The 8,588-nt window shown below is 34.5% G+C and overlaps 1 non-coding gene across 1 annotated transcript; it reads left to right on the top strand.

The window, feature by feature from the left end:
* The first annotated feature begins 288 nt into the window (after positions 1–288).
* On the top strand, positions 289–381 carry Trnay-gua (transfer RNA tyrosine (anticodon GUA)). Its single transcript has 2 exons — positions 289–325; positions 346–381. It is a non-coding gene; the product is annotated as a tRNA-Tyr (tRNA).
* The last annotated feature ends 8,207 nt before the right edge of the window (positions 382–8,588 follow it).

The following is an 8,588-nucleotide window of genomic DNA, read 5'->3' as shown; positions in this document are numbered from 1 at the left end:
TCAATGCGAGTCGCATATTAACAATTACATCAAAAATGTACACCAATAAGGCTTTTGGAGTCCGTTAGAAATAGGATCTAAACCACACTCAATTTCTTCCTGGTTTCTTAAAAACCAATAGAAGGCATATTGGATAAGCAATTCCATGTACTATATCTCAAAATAGTCTTGATGATATGGCTATAGTGTCATTGACCGTAGATTTCCTCAATCATAGCTGAGCTAAGCAATACGAGCTTGTACTACTTACTTATTTTTACCATTAATTACAATGCGTGCGTCATGTAACTCGCGATAGCTCAGTTGGTAGAGCGGAGGACTGTAGTACAGTAATATAGAATTGGTATCCTTAGGTCGATGGTTCGAATCCGTCTCGCGAGATTACGGTTTTTTTCTTTTTGTTTTACCGCTGGTTTTTTGTGTGCTTTTTCCACAAAAATAAATATAATCAGATCTACTCAAAATATATTTAGTTTTGAAATTTTAGTTTTCTTTCAAGCTGACTGGACTTCTAGCGACAACATTTTATAATAAGACTGTCTTCTTTATAACGAGATATTTGTTTCTTAATCATATAATTTAGAGACTAGCATCGCCTTAGTAAACACTGGGGTCGATTACATCAATCCCAGAGTACAAATGGTACTTATTTTATCAAACCTCAAAATCTTGAAAGCAAATCCGACCTCAGCAGAATTTGAACTCAGAATATGAAGACGGACGAAATGCCGCTAAGCATTTTCCCCGGCGTGCTAACGATTCTGCCAGCATGCCGCCTTAATGTGAATACCTTTTAGCTAGAATATCCACAGTACACAATATCTGAAGGTAATGTGGGCTGGTTACAGCTGGAGAGTCATCGCTTACTGCTCACATGACTGTTTTATCAGAACTGGTCTGCAACTAAAAAAAAAAAAAACACACACACAAACAACTCATGCAGGTCGATGACGGATCCTATATGTAGTCACTTATCCTGCTAAAAATAACCATCAAATCACAACTAGACGCACCCCATGGTTATAAAAAAATATTCGAGAATCGATAAGGGAATTCTGCGTTACGCACACATAGAAACAAGAAAACGGGATAATCATGGCTTGAACACATTGAATGTCTGTGATCATAGGGCTGCACAACAAAATTTTACCTTGGGATTACAACAATAATGATTTCTAACTGGAAGCTAATGTCACAAACACTAGAATGAATAATAACTTTCCCTGAATGTGAAGAAACTCCATCGAACAGCAACTCATAGCTGTTGCTGGTACTCATTCGCAGGTGAGATGATAGGAGGAAGGTGAAATAAAGTGGGGGTCTTTTTCTCCAGATCAGAGCGGGTCACCCGACTTGGGTACCAGTTTCCGTCTACCAAATCCTCTCACAAGGCTTCAGCCGACCTGAGACTTTTATCTTCTATTACAGCAGAAGACACTTGCCCAAGGTGCCACAGGGGAACTGAACTGAGAAGCCTGGGGCTGGGAAGCAAACTTCAATGTAAAGCAGAGCGCGACTACAACGAGATTTGATCTCAATAGTGAGAGAAACATACAAGCATTTAATCAAGCTCTCGGCCATTTTCCGTTTACATATGATAATGGAAATATTGTCCCCGCCACCACTATCAGAAATTCTCCCAGACCGTCTTCCACTCCGCCAAATATGATAATAAAGCATTCCCATACGAACGCCAAACGATTCTTTATTGCATGGTATGATTTAAGAAAAATGTCTGCTTTTATATTTCCTCCGCCGCCTCTGAAAATTAATATACCGCAGGATTATTTATATTTCTCTCTGATTTTAAAACACAAATGTTTTTCTTTCTTCACCCATCTTGAATGAAACACAAAGCAGCTGAATGACTATCTTTTGGTGGCAATATTATTGATTTTCAAACCAGCGGTGCTTCATCAATCAGCGTTGTTTACGGTCAGTTCTGCAATAAGGACAAATAATTACCTATCACATCGAAGCTCGTGTTAGTGCTCAAAGCATGAACACACTATAGCAATTGTTTAGCTGTTGTTGTTATTTCGAACAGTTAATGCTATAAAGATTGGCGGGCGTAAATCTCTTTTGCAACATTCTGCTCATTCACAATCTCATTTAGCTCACGTCGTTCGTCTCACGATAAAACCCGACCGCTGACGGATCGCCGAACGACAGACCGACCAACAGACTGACCGGTCGGCGTAAAGATAACAGAGGCGAGGCGAAAAAATACGCAAACAAGAACTTCAGAACAACATGGCGGAAAGAAACAATTGTTCAGATTATTCTCATAGAATAAGGAAAACCATTTTAAAATATCCTATAGCAATAACATAGATGAGAAGATAAACAAACGCATACACAAACATGTATGTATGTTATGTTCGAACATATTAACATATAAGCATACAAAAGACGCAGACATTCGTACAGAAACACACACACACACATAACCACACACTCACACACAATCGCATACACTCACTCGTAAAATCACACATATAGATGCTAACATTAAGACATATTTGTATACATGGAGATAATTACTCGTACATAGTGACATATAGAAGTGTGTTTGAGAGTGTATATGAAAGATGTGTGCGTGTGTGTGTGTGGGTGTCTCTGGTGGGCGTATGCGTGTGCGTATGTGTGCGCGTGTAATAATTTTCGTCGGTTCAGGAACGTATAATCATAATTTATAATAAATATTGCACAGAAATGTTTTCACGTTTTGATGGTGCATGCATAATACAGCCATACATATACATACATGCACATATGCATTAAACACACACACACACACATACACACACACGCGCATACACGCACACACGTATGTATGTATGTATGTATGTATGTATGTATGTATCTGTCTATCTATCTATATACTATCTATCTATATAAACGCATGTTTATACATACCTACATATATTGGATCATCCCATAAATAATGAGGTTTTTCAAATTGCATGAACTGAAAGACGGAGGGGGATGGTATAAGCTACTCGCATCAACTTGCTATAAGAGCAAGTAGAGATATTACCTTGTCCTTATTCTTAGTGCAAGTTTTGAAGAGTGCTGTTCGATTTTAATAGTTATTTCTTTCAAAAAGGAGCATATTTTGCATATTTTGCTTTATGAGTTCAATGAAGGCAACAACCCAACGGAAAGTGCATGGAATATTAATGAAGTATATGAGGATAGGACAATAAGCAGTAAGTCTGTGTTAACGGTGGTTCCAGAAATTCCGCGCCGGAAACTATAGCCTAGGAGACGAGCCTCGTCCTGGAAAATCTGTAGAGCTCGATGAGGACGTCCTGCAAGCCCTGGTGGAACAAAATCCCATCGTAACTGTTGAGGAACTAGCACAGAAGCTTGGATTTGGTCATTCAACAATTCATGGACATCTGCTTGCCGTCAGAAGAGTCAGCAAATTGAGTGTATGGGTTCCTCACTAACTTTTCGATTTTAATCGCGCGCAGAGGGTGAATGTATTCTCTTCTGTGTTGTCACGTCTCACGAATGAACCTCTTTCGGACCGAGTAGTGACTGGTGACAAGAAATGGTTTCTCTATAAAAATGTCAAGCGCTGAAGACAATGGAGCAGCACCGGCCCCCACTACCTAAAGAACTCCTACCATGTTTCATATTTGTATAGATTATCAAATTTACGGGATAGAATGGCGCAAAGCGGTCAACGATGATGGAGGACCACAAAAATCAGTGTAGTTTCAGTAGAAATTTGTTTTGCAGATATTTTTGTAACTTTATCTAAATGTGCTTTTTATTTGAGAACACACTGCTGATATTATTAAGCACTCATATGCACTCAATACTCCGTTTCCTCTCAACAGTTTTTGGGTTTTGAAAATCTTTCATTGTTAATGCTCTTTTCTCTCTGCCTTAGCGAAGGTAGAGGCATCGTTTTCAATCGTGTTTGTTTGTTTGTCTCAAGGACCGCTGGATAGATTCGGATCAAACTTTCAGGTATGTTTGACCTCATGACTTGCATGAACCGATTAGATTTTGGGTTCGATCCGATACCGGACAAGGATTCTGGATTATTTCTTCGTTTTTTCTTTTACTTAATCTTTGAGAGCGGTCGATTTCGTTTTTAGCATTCTCGTTTGTGAAATCAGTCGAGTTTATTTCAGATATTCTCACTTTAAAAATCATCTCTGGCTAATCGTTGAGAAGACGTTGGTACAGTCTTAGCGGAGGTTTGTGTTCTCTTAGTGCTCTTATTATAGAGATTTATTTTGTTTCAAATTAGCAAAGTGTAGTATCAAGGTGGTTGTAGCTGCTATATCTAGAAGACTGAAAAGGGTGCCCTCTGACAATCCTGTATCGGTGAGTTCATGGTCTGCATGCAGGCAAGATAGCCTAGCACTAAATGTCTTCATTGCATACATGTGAAACCTAAGCAGCCGGCTTGTGGTTACGTTCAATGATGGGGGATTCATCGAAGCGGTAAAATGTTTCAAAGTCATTTTGCAATATCAATAGTGGTTTATTTGCTGTGAAGTTTTGTTCACCATATGTTAATATGTTAATGCCCCCACACACCCATTAAACAAACACATGTGTTGAACCAGGAAGGAAGAGAAGGAATATATAGGCACACGCACATGAATGAGGGTGTGTATACACACACACACACACACACGCACACACACACACATAGTATGTAGATGTGTGTGTTGGTGCACGTTGTTATATATGTGTATAAGTATTGGAATATGTGTTTGCTTTATAATTTTATTCTTACTAATGATTCTCACTAATAACTGGACTGCAAACATACGGGCGAATCACATTATAAAGTTTAAATCGACCATATCGACTTCAATATTTATCTTAATCCTATACTTCATTTATCGATCCGCTTTTACTGAATCGTTAAGTCTCGTCATTTCACACCATCTGTGTTTGCATATAATGCAAAGCACATACACACACACACGCACACACACACACACACACACATGCACACCTGCGAACACACGCACACACGTGCACTCATGTACATGCATACATACATACGTACATACATACATGCATATATATATATGTATATATATATATGCATATATATATATATATATATATATATATATATATATATATATATATATATATATATATATATATATATATATATATAATATTATATATATAATATATATATATATATAATATTTTAGATTTCCTTTTGAGAGACATTGGAAGTTATAAAATTATTTTACGAAATGCAAATCATTCCAAACAGCTAAATCATGAATATACACATATTTTTCGAGTTAAACATCGTAGTAGATATACATCATGCATAGTTACCGCAATATACCGCTGTCAAAGTAAACTTAATGCTAAGTTTTAGTGTGAAAAGCTATTTACCATTCATGCTGAACGAAACTTACTCAATGGCGTTAATAATCATTAATAAGCATATTAGGCAATAAGCTGCGCATGCGCTCATATACTTATTTAGTTATGTTTCTTCGAACTCCTAAAAATATATAATAAAAAGTAGTCTCAGACAGAATATATTACATTATATTACATACAAAACAACTTCAATATTCATATACTTGCCTTCATCATACTGTTCAGAAATAAATAAATAAACGAAATATAATTTGGTATGATTTCAAAGCTATTTGTAAGTTTGTTTTTTTTACCGAATTTTATAAATTAAAGTTTCTCCATAGACTATAGATAATGAAATAGTCATTAAAAACATTATCTATGATATACAGTAACACAAAATCTTAGCAGCGTTGCCAATATAAAGAGAAGCCATTCCAGTACAAGAACGCAAATCTCTTCGTTATGTAATCGGTAAAACACCAATATCTTCTCGCAACTCCATATACCTTACGCAATCATTAATTTCACAAATGAAGGTTTGATTTTCAGATAACATAACGGATATTCGGAAAGCTATATAAGGCTTAAGAAAATGATAATCACTCGAAAAAAATCATGCAACTTGTATACGTTTAGAGACTTAGAGATAGCTTACAACTTCTCTGTCGTAATATAACTGGAAGTTAAAAGACTCATAAAACTAACAATTATAAAATCAATTAGTCCGTTATAGAATAAAGGTTGCTTTACATAAGTTAATCGCGAAATTGCGGTAATGTAACACACGATTACTTCTTTTCTTAATTTTGTTTAATCCGAATTAGTGAATTCTTCCAGGTAATTCCATAGATATTTATTAATGGATCGCTTACAATGACCTGGCTAAAATAATTCATTTCCGCACCTTCGATTGTGACCTTATAATTGAAGTCTGATTATTTTTACGATGAAAATTTAAATGCCATTAAGAATAGACATTTTCCTCACTGATGTGTGTTTTGTTGTCATGACACTGATGATAGGATATCCAGTATAAACATAAGTGAATAATGCTAATTGTCTTTAGCATTTATTAGTATCCAAAATGGAATACAAGAAAGTTCTACATCTGATCTGAAATTTCTTTTCGGCAACCAAATTTTTGGTTATAAGTTCCATTCTTATTTTTCGAAAATTTTGAGGAAAATATTTTTTCTACAGTTCTTTTAAAGGCCCTTCCTCCGCGAAACTCAGCGTTACAACTGAGAAGACAGAATAAACATAGGCTCAGGAGTGGGTGTGTGGTGAGTAGCTTGCTCACCAACCACATGGTTCCGCGTTCAGTCCCACTGCGTGATATCTTGGGCAAATGTCTTCTATTATATATATATATATATATATATATATATATATATATATATATATATATATATATATATATATATATATATATATATAGTTACTCTGACCAGATAACTAGTTCACGTTTATACCTGTAATTATTGGGGCCCAGGGATATGTAACAGACTCCTTAAATACCAATCTTGAGAAATTATGCTTCTCAAAACCAGAAAGGGGAAAGCTGTTTCGAAGTCTACAGATCCAATCAATCAATGAAACTAGAAAAATCTTTAAAACTTTCCGGAAGTTTATCATTTAAGTATATACGAGCATATCTAGATATGCAACTATATGCATGAGAAGGCATGCATAAAACATAACATAGAAATATGCACATACATATAAACTTACATGCAAAAATATGCTGCTGTTGATGTTGAAATTACAATGAAGGATCTTTGGATCTAGATTAGAAACCGGCTCTTTTTCTACTGACAAGAAAACTTGAAACAAAACTGAATAATGACATTCATACATACATAAATACATACTCATTTATGGCCCATGCTATGTGGTTTCTTTCGTTGATGAGAAAAATCTTCATTGTTCTACAGCTATAATGGTTTTATGCTTCTTTATAGATGATCCAATTGTGTTTGGAGCAATCTGACTGAGAGGTCTCCAGCAAAAGCAAAGCTTCTCCTCAACTCTACACGTGAATACGCTTAAAATTTTCATTAGTGAAAATATATTTTCAGTACGCAATTTTAGTCGAGTATATTAGAGTGTAAACTGCACTAACCACAATTTTTTTTTTCCACATAAGTTGTCGTTAGAAAATTTTCAAAATGCGTACACATATATAGAAACTACATACGTATGCATATATTTGCAACTATACAAACATATATACATACTCATGTATACATACATGCATGCATACATCCATCAATACATCCATACATCTATCCATACATACACATATAATATGCGTAGATGCATATATATATATATATATATATATATATATATATATATATATATATATATATATATATATATATATATATATATATATATATATGTATATACATATATATATATATATATTTATAAACATGTATGAACATATATGAATATATGTCTGTATATGAATATATACGTATACATAAATATGTACATTTTTGCATATATATATGTGTGGGTGTGTGTGTGTGTATATATATAATACATATATATTATATATATATGTATATATATAGCATACATATACATTATATCTATATTATCTATATGCATTATATATATGTATATATATATATATATATATATATATATATATATATATATATATATATATATACATATATATATGTAGGTATGTATATATATATATGTGTGTGTGTGTGTGTGCTTGTATTTATGTATGTATTTAAGAATACCTAATTATATAACTTTGAAAGACAAAACGATGTAGCAGACAGACCGGCACACTGGAAAAATGAGAGGTAAATCGCACCACACTCACACACACACACACACACACACACAGAGAAACCCACTCTCGCATTCACTCACATACAAACATTCACACACCAAAATACACCCATAGAGAAACACATACGCATAAATAAGAAGCAGAGGCTCTAGAATCGGTCGTATTATCATCAGTCTTAACAAGAAAATAAACGAAACGAGATGGCCGTCTTCGGCGTTTGCGTGTGTGAGATTTGACATCAATAGCAAAAAAAAAAAAAAAAAAAAAACAAGACAAAATAACAACAAAAAAAAAAACAGAACAAAAACAAAATCAAAAATATGAATGAAAACACGCGAGAACATGACGTGAGTTCCAGTCAGCTGGAGAGAATTAGATCTTAACGAACATCCGTTTCCAACAG

This window comes from Octopus bimaculoides, chromosome 19 (genome assembly GCF_046866305.1).
Source record: "Octopus bimaculoides isolate indiv1 chromosome 19, ASM4686630v1, whole genome shotgun sequence".
NCBI lineage: Eukaryota > Metazoa > Mollusca > Cephalopoda > Octopoda > Octopodidae > Octopus > Octopus bimaculoides.
The sequence above is the reverse complement of the archived record's forward strand: the minus strand, read 5'-3'. Positions and strand labels throughout refer to the sequence as shown.